Below are 14,773 nucleotides of genomic sequence, written 5' to 3'. Positions count from 1 at the left end.
AGAAGAAGAGGACGATGGAGTAGGCGCGACAGCCTGCACTGGCCCCTCCGCCACTGCCGTAGACCACACAAACAAAGCAAAGCAATAAATATATAGATAAGAAATTAAATGTGAAATGTACAACATATTTAATATAGTCACCTTGTCAACTTCAAGATATCGTGGTCTTCTCTCCTCAGTAATGCTCATCTAAGAACGTAAATAAGAGGTTCTGTGAGGATCATTTTAATTAAAATTGTCATATTAATTCAAGGAAGATAGAGTTATAAGCTTAAATCTTTGAATTATAAATTTTTTTTCACCCAATCAATTCTCTATGAAAGGGTAAGCAACACGTTTACTCTTATGTCGTCCTCGTCTATACCTCCTCTTGTCTCTCTTATTCGGGTAAAAAAAACTCAAATCATTTGATTCTAAAAGGGTTTCGAGCTGTCCTCCAAATACAATTATTCTGCTTGGCGTACCTAGAAAATATAATTACAAAAATTAAAGGAACTTAATTTATTAAATTTAATTTAATATAATTAAATATAATTACAAAAATTAAAGGAAATTAATTTATGAAATTAAATGTAATATAATTAAATATTTAAAATAAATTATGAAAATACTTACTTCGTCGTAGTAATTAGCGCCGCTTTCATGTCTACTTGCGGCTGCTAACAGTGCTTGATGCCATTTGTTCAAACTTGGCTGAAGATATTTCTTCCATCTTGAAGAACAACTCTTGTGGTTTCGGGTATTCAATGGAGTGGTGCCCTTTGTAGAATTAAGTATTTTTTGGACACACGAGTCCAAACAACTTCACTTGTTTGAGAACTCCCCCTCACATTATCTTCTGACGCCCATCTATATGCCCTGCAAAGAGCTTCATCTTCTTTTCAGGTCCAAGCTCTACCTTTCATTGCAGATGAGGCCAGTTGAAAATTATTGAAAATTTTGAAGGAGATATTATTGGAAGAGGTAATAAAATATGAGAATTGAAATGGTGAAAAATTTGTGAGGAATGGTGTAGGAATGACTTAGGTTTTTATTGGAAAAAATGAGAATTTTTTAGAATTTTTTAAAAATATTTTGGCCCAAAAAAAAAAAACAATTCAAGAACCAACGATAACTGACGTCAGTTAGCCGTTGGGGTTTGAATGGGAGCCCGACCGGTTGGCCTTTTGGCTATTTTTTGTCCAGTCGGGCCCATGAGCCATTTGGCCTGACTCTCGATTGGAGACGGTTTTTGGGCTATTTTTGGCCCTCATGACCATTTAGTGGAGATGGCCTAAGTGCAAAAGAGGAAGAATCTCTACAAGAGGAGCGGCATGCCAAACAAGTGAAGACGAGAGAAACCCTAAATTGACTAATTTGTCAGCTATTGTATTCACTTCTCAAAATGTATGAGAGCAACGAAATACCTGCAATCGAAAAATACAATTTTTCCAACGTGTCTGGAAAAACCAAATTCGTAATACTAATTACCTTGTTTAAAGAAAAATAAATCTAAAAACAATCCAAAGAATAGATCCACAAGGGAAAGTCGTGTGAAAATATTGAAATATAATTTTAATTCTCCGGCGATAGCGTGAAATCTGAGGCAGTTTGCCTCTCCTTGTTCATAGGCAAAAAAAAAAAAATGACAGAGAGAGCGAGAGATGGAGGGGGGAAGGGGATGCATAAGAGATGGCTAGGAGGAAGACATGGACGATTTTGTCTCCCCGGAGAAGACGACGTGGATTTGTGTTTGTGCTTTTTTTTCCATTCAGTTTGCTAATTAGAGATTTGTTTAGTTAGAGTGAATTTGGATGACGTATGATAGGAAGTATTGTAGCTCCACTAAACCGAAATTAACCATTGCACCCATTTTTTGGATTGGCACCCATCAAAGTACCTTAAATAGGTTTGTTCACCACTTCGGTTTGTCCATCACTTTGGGGTGATGAACTGAGCCCATGCACAATTTTAACTTGTAGCTTGAAGAACTCCTTCCAAAAGGTACTAACAATGATGGGACCATATCACTCACAATGGTGGATGATTGACTTTCCGTACATAGAGGCAATCAAACAATAAAGTCCATACTTATCTATGTCCATACTTACTGAGGAATAGGAAGTAGTTTCAGTAATCCAGGAGGGGATATAGTCTCATATTTGTTTGACTGACACACATTGCATTCAACCACAAAGTTTTTTATATCAGCCTTCATGCCAAACCAATAGAATCCTCTCTTGATTCTCTAAAAAGTCTATGTGGTGGCCTGCTGCTCGAGTTGAGTGGTGATATTCCATTAGCAATGGAGTTGGTGTCATCTTCTTGAGTTTTCTGTAATCTTCATGCTCAACGTGTGTAGACACGTAAATTTCCTTGCATACAAATGATGTATCACAAAGCTCCATGTGGCATATGACACATTGTAAATGGACAAGTCATCAATAACATATGGCACAAATCAAGCAAATGAAGAATAAAACTTCCCCAAAATTCGGCAAGGGGTCCAAATTGCTCCTAAAACTGGAAAGAAAGCTAAAGCATCTGCATAAAACAATCAAGAATTGAAGATTGCTCACAAAATAGGCAACAAGCCCTATAGATTTCGGCCAAGCAAGGGAAAATGGTTGAAATTAAGACAATCAAAGCCAAATCCATCCAAAGGCAAGCTTTGAGAAGTCTATAAATACAAGGTCCCAAGACAACAAAAGAGTCAACAATTTCTACTTTGAAAGGTTGACAATTTCTACATTGAAGGGCTGAAATTCTCACAAAAAAAGAACCTTTGCCAAATCTTTAAAGACTAATATGCTGCCAAAGCCCTCTTCGAAGAACGCACAACAAAAGCTGAAGCTTTCTTTCAACCAAAGCCGAAGCACACCCTTGAAGAATCAACAAGCATTTGTGCCGATTCCTTCAAAACTTTGTTGCAAGCTCAAAACTTATAACAACGTTCAATTCAAGATCAAGCCCCTTGAATCAACGAAATCCTACATCAACATTACCTTTGCCACAACCCTAAACCTGAGGTAAAGATCATCCATGCATTGTTTAGCTCAAAACCTGAAGTAATCATTCAATCGTTCGTTCGAGATCAAGTCATCGCAACCCTTGGATCAACAACTTACGCATCTACATCAAATTTGAAGACTAAATAAGAGAAAAGTTGTAAATAGAGATTGTAACCCTACAAATTGTTTAATACAAATCTACTTTATACACTTGTTCCCATTTCATTTGATACAAAATTTTCGTGTTTACAAATTTGGCACGTCCGGTGAGACCTCTCAGCCTCTCATCTCTGTCTTCAAATTTGCAACAAGCGCAAATGGCATTAAGAAATGATCAAGTTGTTCCTGCAACCAATGCAAAGAACAAGAACATCTTTGCCGCAAATGGTGGCACTTTGGGCATCACAACGCAAAGTAAGGCAAAAGCTCTTTCTGCCGTGCCTTCCACCCCAACATCAAACCTGCCAAATGAGCAAGAGCACCCGAGGCACGAGCTTATAATCACCTTGGCCTCACTAAGGGTGCCAAGGGAAGATAGCCCGATGAGGTACTCCGAGTCTTTAACTTCCGATGCCGACTCAAGCAGCAGCTCGTATCCTGTAGCCATGTAAGTCGTGACTACTGTGCGACTTTAATCGAGGAACAGCTAGCTCAAATGAACGAAGCAATTGCAAGGCTGACAAGAACCATGGAGGAAAAGGACTTGCAAATTGCCGTACTCATCAACTGTTTGGAGGCGCAACATGACAAGAAAATTGACCATTACCTGAAGGTTGATCCACCAAATAAGGAAACCAACGAGGAAGATGAACCGTTGCTAGAGAAAGCTAAGGAAAAGATGGAGGTAAACCAAGCTACAACACTCATGGGATCTCTGTCTATCCAACAACTGCAAGAAATGAACATCAGCATGATCAAGGCGTAGTACGAAGGAAGCTCACATGACTCCGTGCTATACTCAAAGCCATGCTCCAAGAAGATTAATACCTTGAGGATGCCAAGGGGTTATCAGATGCCAAAATTCATCCAGTTCGATGGAAAAAGCAATCACAAACAATATATTGCCATTTAATCGAAACTTGCAATAATGCTGGGATGGAAGGAGACTACTTTGTCAAGCAATTTATGCGCTCGCTAAAAGGTAATGCCTTTGACTGGTACATTGACCTTGAGCCTAAATCTATCAACAGCTGAATCCAGCTTGAAAGGGAATTCCTTAACTGCTTTTACAGCACTCACCGCACCATAAGCATGCTGGAGCTGACGAGTGCAAAATAATGGAAGGATGAACATGTCATCGACTACATCAATAGATGGCGTTCATTAAGTTTGGATTGCAAAGATCAACTTTCTTAAACCTCCGCCATTGAGATGTGTGTTCAAGGCATGCATTGAGGGCTACATTACATCCTCAAAGGCATAAAACTGAGATCATTTGAGGAGTTGGCAACTCGATCCCATGACATGGAGATGAGTATCGCAAATCATGGGAAGAAGGAGCCGAACACCGACTTAAAAAGGGATAAGGTGTTCACCTCAAAGGTAGACAAGACTGGGAAAAAGCCTGCCAATAAAGCTTTTACCTTCCATACAACCCCCATCAACACCTCATTCGCGCCTGTCAAGATCTCATCCAAAAATAAAACAAAGGAGATGAAAAGAGGTGAGCCTTCTTGCACCCAAGACAGATACAAAAACACTTTGAGGGAACTAGAGCAGAAGACGTAACCTTTTCCGGACTTTGACGTGGTTGCAATGCTAGATGACTTGCTAGAAAAAAAGGTAATCAAGTTACCTGAGTGCAAGCGCCCCGAAGAGATGAATCGGATTAATGATCCTATGTACTGCAAATATTATCGTATCGTGAGTCATCCTATTGGTAAATGCTTTGTCATCAAATAGCTCATCATGAAGCTAGAACCATAAGGGAAAATTGGACTTGACCTCGAAGCCACGGTCGCAACACATACTACTACAATTGTGTTTAGGTTCTTCGATCTCGTGCCTTTCCAAGTGACGAATGACCGCTCGTCTATCCTCAAGCTACACAACATCTTCTGCATAACCATCTCTGGGGGTAAACGACCCAAATGCTACTACCAAAGATGAAGAATGATGGACACTGGTGAACTACAAAAAGAAAAGGAAGCCAATACCACAAGCTGCACAGCCAAAGGTGGAGCAAAGGAGAAAGCACCGCCGCCACAACAATAGGAAGCCCAAAATAAGGGTAAAAGCTATCAAGCCAACATACGCAAGGGAACCTATGGAGTAGGAGCCACACATTCCCATCTCTTTGCATGAGTATTTCCCCAAGGACTTCTTTTAACAATGCACTACCACTGTTTATCACATGGTTGAAATAGAGATAGAAGAGCCTTCAAAAGGCAAAACTATTGTTGTCGAGGAAGAGAAAAATCTCACGCCCAATGAAAGCCAACCAACAACTTTAGCATTAAGGAAACACTACGATTGCCCAAGGAGATGTGAAAAGCACTAGTAGCGTCTTGGCGAATCCTGACGACCATAAAGTGCAAGAAAGCAAGGAAAAACGCTTAAAGCTTTGGCCACACGAATATGCCATATATTATGCCACCCATGACGCAATCAACTTCACCGATGAAGACTTGTGTTTAGGATCAAAGCCTCACAACCGTCCTCTCTTTGTCTCTAGGTACATAAAGAAGCACAAAATCAACCGCATGTTTGTGAATGATGGATCAGCCATAAACATTATGCCAAAGTCAACAATGACTACAATCGACATCAAGGTGGATGAATTATCCCGAAGCCGTCTCCTAATCCACCGTTTTAACCAAGGAAGACAAAGAGCGATGGGCATGATCCGAGTGGAGATGACCATTGGCGAACTCAAATCAAGCACACTATTCCATGTGATTGATGCAAGAACTTTCTACAGCTTACTCTTAGGAAGACCTTGGATCTATGAAAATGGAGTAGTGCCATCCACCATTCACCAATGCTTAAAGTTCTACCAAGAATGAGTAAAGGTGATACAAGGCGACACCAAGCCATTCACCGAAGCTGAATCACACTTCGCAGACACCAAGTTCTACATGGATGAAGAAGTGGTGCCCGAAGCTCTTCCAAAAGAGATCAAATCCACAGGCAAATCAACATCTAAAAAGCAGGAATGGCAAGCCATGCCCAAGAAGCAAGAAGGGGAAGCCGTGCCATCTTCAAGCAAAGACGATGATAAGCCTACTAAGCCTGTAACAACCAAAAGGAGTGTGATGCTCTCAAAATGACCAAACACACCAATCTTCCAATACATCCTGATATCGAGAAGAAAAGATGGGCAATCCTTATTAGAAACTGGAATAAGCAAAGCCGACACACAACTGCACAAGGACAATGTAAAGCTGCTCAAGACAAATGCGGTTTTACCTCTGACACAGCTAGGCAACGCTAAAGTTTCAAAACCACCACAAGGTTTCGTAAAACCCCTACCAAAGGGAGCGGAACCAAGCTCTCTTCCAACCAAGAGGACCAAAGAGTGTTTCGACCCAAACGTCTACCAACTCATGTCAAAGGCTGGGTACGATTTCCCCTCATTTTCAAATCTTGGAAAAAAGAATGCAAACATTGTCAACGATAAAAAATGTGACCTCACCGAGACTCAAAAGAAATTGAAGGAACATGGTTACGGAGTTGATAACAACAAAGTTTGACTTGGCTTCACACCAAATACACCTGTGAAGATTTCAAGTAAAGCAAAAAACACTAACGCTCAACACATCAGCGTGAGCATTGAACAAATTCAAGATGAGCCTAAACTACCTCTCGAACTTCAGTATTCAATAAGCTGAATCGTTCAAAATCCAAAATTTCGGCACTTGATTGCATTGGTGGTCAAGACCGAACTTCTGTCTTCAAACGGTTTAACACGCTAACACCCCAAAGCTTTGTGTTCAAAAGGTTGTCAAAACCTAAGAAACAAAGCAACACAGCTAGCTATCCTCCAAGATGGTCGACCTTGGAAAGACTTGAAGAAACCAAGAAGCCTTCTAGGAAGAGGAAGGCGGAACTAAATGGTAACGACGTTCAGTTCAAGATCAAGTCATTAATATCCTTGAATCAACGAAATCCTACATCAACACTACCTTTGCCGCAGCCCTAAACCTGAGGTAAAGATCATCCACACATTGTTTCAAGCTTAAAACTTGAAGCAATCGTTCAATCGTTTGTCCGAGATCAAGTCATCGCGACCCTTAGATCAACAACCTACGCATCCACATCAAATTTGAAGACTAAATCAGAGGAAAGTTGTAAACAGAGATTGTAACCCTATAAATTCATTAATACAAATATTCTTTGTACACGTGTTCTCGTTTAATTCAATATAGAATTTTCATGTTTACAACGTGTCTTTTAATTTATGTGCACTCCATTTGAGTACAAGAAGTTTTAAGTGATGCTTTAGGTAGTTGAATTGAACCTAGCACCTTAGACAAAGCATCTGCTACCATATTATCAAATCTATGCTTGTATTTAATCTCATAATCAATGGCTTTGCCATCCATTTTTGCTGAAATAGTGTGTTTGTGTAATGCCCTGGAAAATCTAAAATATATGTGTTTGGTGGGAAAAAAAAAAGAAAAGAAAAGAAAAATGCCTGATGGCAGAAGAGGAAAAAGAAGAAGAATTAGGAAGTTCGGGAGAGGAAATGGGAGAGTGATCCGAATTAGAAGAAGAGAGAGGAAGAAGGTTGACGAATCGGAGAGGGAACATGAGGGAAAATAAGAGAGGGGAAGGAATGCCCAACAAAAACATCTTTCCCTTATACCCGTTTCTTCATCCCAACCCGCTTTGGCCGGCATCCATTTCTAACAGCCTCGTGGCATTTTTCAAGCAATCAAAAGCTCCCCACCACTACCAAATCATTTCCGTGCCACTTTCCCATCCATTTTCAACCAAACTCGAAGTGTTTGGCCATGATTTTGCGAGGGATTCCACCGACATGTTCGAGTGAGCTCGACGGTGATCAACCATTTGTGAAACGTTTTCCACCAATTACCACCACCATTAGACTCCCCTTGAGGCCTAGAACAAAGCTCAACCAGTTGTAGGGTCGGCGGAGCATCGGAGGTGGCGAATCAATGAACACCTATTCTAAGGTTTTCTGGCGGTTGCAAGCCAAATTGGACCATTTCCCGACCATATTGGACTTGCCACAAGTATAAAACTTGTTCTACTCAATGAGATCTTCATTTCTGTAATTTTTGAGAATTTTTAGAAATAATTGAATTTGTCCGACGAATCGGGGCGGCTGATTGCCACCTGCAGGGGCGCATGGCCAGATGGACGTCAATGTTATTTTTAAGCCATATTAGATGTCTTGATTTTAGATTTGATAATCATTTGATGTAGGTTGATCATTTGAATCTAAATTCACTACGATCCAGTGCTTGATCAGTTTAGGAACCAACGATCCAACCGTTGGATTGCCACCAAACTTGGATACATTATAATACGTAATATTTGAGGACCTTAGGAACTTACAGATCGGGAATCCGACGTACGGATCTTCCCAAATTGGATTTGTAAGTTTGTAAAATAAAACGTCGACCGCCACTCGATTGTTGTGATTGGTTGAGATCCGACTGTTGGATCGTAATGAAATTTTAGTATGTTGTAAGCGTAATGTGAACTATGAATGGCTTAGCCCCTTCGTAGGGTACGTAGGCAGTCTAACGAGATGGTTAGATGCGGCCACAAAATAATCCAAATTTATTTGTGTTGGATTTCTTTTAAGGAAAGAAATAATTATGGTTAATATCGTGGAAATTGATCATGAATTTATTTTGGCCTACACCGGATTTTAGCTTCCAAATAAGAATTTTTGGGTCGTTATAGTTTGCTTTGTGATTAAGGAAGTACGTAAGGCTGTTATAGTCAGCTTTGATCACAAAGTGGCACTCCTGCAAATAATTTTACCATTGCTTGACTGTATGCACAATAGTAATGAGTTATCTTTCCAAGGTTGATAAAGCTTTGTTCCTAGGGCCAAAGCCTGGATGGTGAAGGCAATTGGTCCACCTTTTTGTTGTAACTCTCTAAAGTCTAAAGTTTTAAAGCCTTGGAACGGATTAGGGATGGGCAATGGTTATGCAGGCGGGTAACCGCGGTTAATTTACCCATAACCGTTTATGCTCATACCCGCATAACCGTTTACCCATTGGGTAATTGCCTAAATGGTTATACACATACCCATAACCGTTTATAAACGGTTAACCATACCCATAACCACATACCAATTTAACCGTAACCGTTTAATACCCGTTTACCCATTTATCTTTTTTAACCCGTTTATCTTCTTTTTTTTTACCATTACCCTTTTTTCACCCGTCTACATGTTTTTTAACAACTTGAAAATTAAAAAAAAAATGTCATAATTTTTTTTTTTTGACAATTAAACACTGTTATAGATACATTCATCATACATTTCTATATTTTAATTTTTAAGTCCTTATATCATTCCAATAATTGAAATAATAGTTTACGGATGATATTTTTAATTGTTACCAATGAAGGTAAATATAATATTTGCTAAGTATTATTGGGTTACAAAAATTGTTTAGAAGACATTTCTGTCAAAGTATTTCTGTCAATTTCACGGTAACCCGCAAGGAATTTAAATTAATTTGGCCAATTCTTTGATGATGAGAATCATCATTCCTGTAGTAGTGTTATTGAGAGAAGGACCGATGAATTCCTTGCTAATTTATTGGGTGCTAAGTATTATTGGATCGAGAACATGGTTTGTGTTAGTTTTACATATATAAAATAAATGGGTAAATGGTTAACCGTTTATAACCATGGTTAATACCCATAACCGCCCATTTAAATTTCGCGGGTAAACGGTTATACCCATAACCATTTATTTATTTAAACGGTTACCCATAACAGTAACCGTTTAATTTAAATGGGCGGGTAACCGCGGTTACCTATAACCAATGGGTATTTGCCCATCCCTAGAACGGATCCATTACAATCAGACGGATCAATATCGCTTGGATTCGTTATGATCCTAGATCGAAAAATCTTCGCGTTTCTTACGCTAGTTTTGTGAATGGTGTCCAACTACCTATTAATATAATCCTCTTTTGTCAACCAAAAATAGGGTAAAGATCAAAGGGAGACTATGGATGCGATCCCTAACAATTAATGTTCTTTGACTGAAACCTTTGTGATTTTCAATTTTTTATTGAAGTTCTTGATATTAATGTAATAATGTATTTCTATGTAGTTATTATATTTTTAAATTAAAAAAGAAATTTGTAGTTATTTATATTAATGAGATTTTAAATAAAACCAATAATTTATGGGATAAAAAAATACTAAAGATAAATTATACTCTCCAATATATTTTTTCTATATATACATGGGTATGTTCATCAATACTAACCAAAAAATTATTGCACAAAAACATGGGTACATTTAAAAAAAATATATATATATATATATATATATTAAATTTCTTCTATTAACTTGACATGAATACATTTTCAAATCAACGAAATAGAACGTAATGAACCCATATAAGTTTTAAAAAATTGATAAGAAAAAGATTGAATGAATTTTATATAAAAAATAGGTACATTTTATATTAAAAAAGGTACATTCTAAAAATAACAAATTGGTATATGAATGGGTACATATAAGATTAAAAAATTGAAATTTTTTATAAAAAAAAAAATTAATGGGTACAAACTTATTCTAATTTTATTTTTTATATTTTGGAGATGTTTTTAATTGAAAATTAATTAGGAATTTAGTAAGGATGTGAGTATTAAAACCCTAAATCAATTACTAATTTTTATTTTAAAAACAATTATGTAACTGACATGTAACTCATTAATACTAATATTAGAAACTTTGATCAAAATCTAAAAACTGATAAGGTCTCAGTTAATGAACATTAGAAATTAAAGATCTCATACTAATTTTTCCGAAACAATATGGTAGGGGTAACAGAGAAGCAACCAAGGGATCCCAGAAAAATACTGACTGCGAATGCAACTTTGAGAACAACACTGTTTGTCATGTCATAAATACAACCCAGGTGCGCTCCTTCGACAGCCAGGTAGAAAACGAAAGGAAAATCGAAATACAACCCAGGTGGGAAAATAGGAAGATGAACTTAGTAATGATTAGAGTGAAGTTTTATTGGGGAAGAAAATTTGCAGAGAGTGCTAGAGATTTCAATAAATATATACACATACACACGACCTTGTGCCGCTGCGATGTGTGAGGCAACATATGTATAGAAAGGTTGGATTTAATTCAACCTTGTACCTTTTGGTTGAACAATTTTTTATTAAAAGACATGATACTTACTCAGTAGAATTAAAAGATGCAATCAGTCAATATTTATTTTCTGGAAACTCTAAATAGATGACATGTTTTTTGGGTCAGCACTATTAAAAAGAGTTGTATGTCTTCAACTAAAATGAAGGGACTCGATGAACGGATGCTTTAATGTCTATAAATACTTATTGTGGTATACTATTTCAAACACAATTTCAGAAACTTATTTTTACTTTCCTTACTCTCTTCTCTCTCCATCACATTTATGCAATTTCTTTCTAGTTATTTCTAAAGGAATATAATTCAGTTTTGTTAATCGAACATACTATGTTGTATCATGGAAGAGATTTACCAAGAACTTTTTAGCAAACTCATTTGAGTAGGGGGCTAACAACACTTTTTGAGAACAATCCAAATCGTACTTCAAAGTCATCCTTAAGATTATTCTCTATATTTCTACTTTTACTCGAGAGGCTGAGAAAATTGTTTGAAAATTGCAATTGGGGGAGTTGTGTTGAGGAGCTGAAGCATGTTGGACTTGGCATCAATGGCGATGATGCGGTGCAGAAGAGCAGTGGTTTCTTTTTAATTTTTTAAATAAAATATTAAAATGAATACAAATATAATTTGTCTTTTATTTTTTATTTGTTGATTTTTGTCCAAATTTTCTTTTACGTTTTATTTGCCTCATATATTACAGGGCTCGTTGTGCCATGTCATTGTCTACGAGAGTATCACGTCACGCATTAACGGATGTGCTGACAGAAAAGGTAACGCAAGTATGAAAGTATGACAAAATATGTAGACTTTAGGTATGAAAGTGAGACGAAAAACAATTTAGGTATGAAAGTCGGAATTTCACAATACTTGAGGGTAGTAAAGTGAGAATTATGACACACCCCGTCCCGAAGGAGGGCATGCTGGCCGTCACGTGAGAGTGACGTGACCATTTGCACAGTACGGAAGCTTTAAGATACAATTTATAAGTTGATACACCCGAAGGTGAGTCCTAATTTTGTCCAATCTGTCAGAACACCGTCGAATTCCTCGTAGTCACCACACCTTTGTGATTCCTGAACCTGGAGGGGCGCAAAACCAAAATTGAGTGGGTCAGTAAAACAATTCTTTTCCAAATCCAAACATTTCTCAAAACGTTGTAACCCCTCTCCGTAAAACCTGTATACTTTCCCAGAAATGTAAAATATAAATATACATATATATTCTCAAACTTCATTTTTACTATCTCAACATTTTTCTTTATCAATCATGCCATGCCATGTCTAATTCAACAGTTAAGTATGGATGCATCAACAATAATCATATCAGGTGCAAGAAAGTAATCAACCGGAGGCCCTCTAATAGCCATGTACGGTTGAACCTAGAGCTCAAAATCTATCACTCTCACTCTGCCGGAGTCACCTCTGTGACCTGTCCGGCCTTCTGCACACAAGTTACGCTCTAGTGCTTTCTCATCAATCATCTGTGCACATAATCTAAGGTCACCCACCAGTCGAAATCTCACTAACACTCTTCGACTGGCCCGTCGCACCCACTCCGCGTGGACTGTGCGACCAGCATCTACTTGGATCCAAGGCGAGCGTGCGATGCGGTGAATACTATAAGCACTAAACCATGGTGCAGGATTTGAGCTCAATATACATTAACATCATCATATCAGTATTTAAATACTCACCTGATACTCACCTGTGCGTCCGCCGCACCATTCATTCATATGCATCATATCTCAATTTCATACTTTTCATATCATTTCATGCATGGCAATTCGATTCACATTTCTATATACTTTTCATATACTTTTATGCATGGCATCTCAATTCACATTTCAATATACTTTTCATATAATTTTATACATTGCATTTAAAGCATACTTTCATTCAATTTCAATTTCTGGGAAAACGTCAAGTATATATATATACGGAAAACAAAACTGCCCACTCACCTGGAGTTCGCCCTACAACTCCCTAGCACAATACGCCAAGGCGTCATGACGATCGGCGCCTAAAACAATAATCAATTCCAACCTCAGAATTCATATCGATAGAATATATAACTTATATAAAATACGTCACTACGTAGTTCAATCCGGAAGATCCACCACTCAGATTTTAAATCCATAACTTCCAAAGGTCCACAATATATCTCTAGGATAACATCCTAAAATTTCATTACCATCCAACGGTCGGATCTCCGTCAATTTCCAAAACTAAGTGACGGTTAACATTTTATTTTATGAACTTACAACTCCAATTCCGGAAGATCCGTAACTCGGATTCCCAATCCGTAAGTTCCAATAATCCTCAAACATTACGTATTGCAACGTATTAAAGTTTGGTAACGATCCAACGGTCGGATCATCAATTCACATTTTCACCTAATGCGAAAACTATAAAACGTTATTCGAACACCTAACCAACAATCCTTAATAACTTTCTCATACGGTGCTCAATTTGTGTATATGAATATACCACAGTGATCTACTCGACGTCACGGACGTCGACATATTTTTAAAATAATTGTTTACTGTAGCACGCGCCCCCACGCGCCAAGGAAGGCACGGGTCCACGCGCGCCCACGCGCACCTTCTTCCTCGCGGGTTCGCCGGACTGGTTTTTCCGGTGGCCGGAAAACTGGGGAATTTTCAAATGCTTCGTTCTCCTTCGTTTCTCAACCATGTTCTTCGTATAATATATCAATTTAAAGCCCTCAACATGTAGAATTACAATATACTACTTTTAAGCTTCAAAAACAACTAAATCTCACCGGAAAAATCCAAGCAAAACCGGCCAAACTTAACCCTCGTGATCCCGACGTCCAAATCCTTCCAACGAAGCACTCCGAGCTTCCTTGGGACCTCACTAAGCTCACCATGAGCTTGGATTGTCCTAAAAATCAACCAATTCAAAGCTCATGAACAGTACACATTCACGGCAACTTTAGAAACTAGGGTTTTCGAAGTGAAACTTACCTTAAACTGGTACCTACGTGATCGTGGAGTCCTCAGGAGTGCAATGGTGGTTTTAAATCCGGCGTTGGTAATAGTTTTAGGTGGTTTTGATGGTTGCCCGTGTGTTCGAGAGGGTGAGAGAGAGAGTGAGGTCTGAGGAAGAGAAAGAGAGTATGAAGGACAGTATACGGGAAATGGGGAGGGAAATAAGGAATGGGGATCCCACGTGGTCCTTTTCCAATCCCCAACTCTAAACCACAAAATTTTAACCTAAAAATCTAAGTTCCATCCTTATTAAATTCCATTTTATTTTCAAAACTTAGGAACCTAGATAATTATCAACTTGAGCTTCACATACTTAGTATTTCTTAAGGGCAATTTCGTCCATTCACAGCCACGAATGTAATATTTTGGAACGGGCTGTGACAATTATCTATAAAAACTAATTAAAACAAGCAATCTTAAACTGAACAGAAGAGATTTACAT

The 14,773-nt window shown here is 38.1% G+C and overlaps 1 long non-coding RNA gene across 1 annotated transcript; it reads right to left on the bottom strand.

Annotated features, from left to right (window-relative positions):
• Positions 1-12,210: 12,210 nt before the first annotated feature.
• On the bottom strand, positions 12,211-14,230 carry LOC139189099 (uncharacterized). The gene is made up of 3 exons (XR_011572609.1): positions 14,103-14,230; positions 13,282-13,340; positions 12,211-12,400 (listed from the first exon to the last, which is right to left on the bottom strand). It is a non-coding gene; the product is annotated as an uncharacterized lncRNA (long non-coding RNA).
• Between the last annotated feature and the right edge of the window lie 543 nt (positions 14,231-14,773).

The sequence above is a fragment of the Malus domestica genome, chromosome 11 (assembly GCF_042453785.1).
Source record: "Malus domestica chromosome 11, GDT2T_hap1".
In the NCBI taxonomy this organism is placed as follows: domain Eukaryota; kingdom Viridiplantae; phylum Streptophyta; class Magnoliopsida; order Rosales; family Rosaceae; genus Malus; species Malus domestica.
This window is presented reverse-complemented; position numbering and strand designations above follow the sequence as displayed.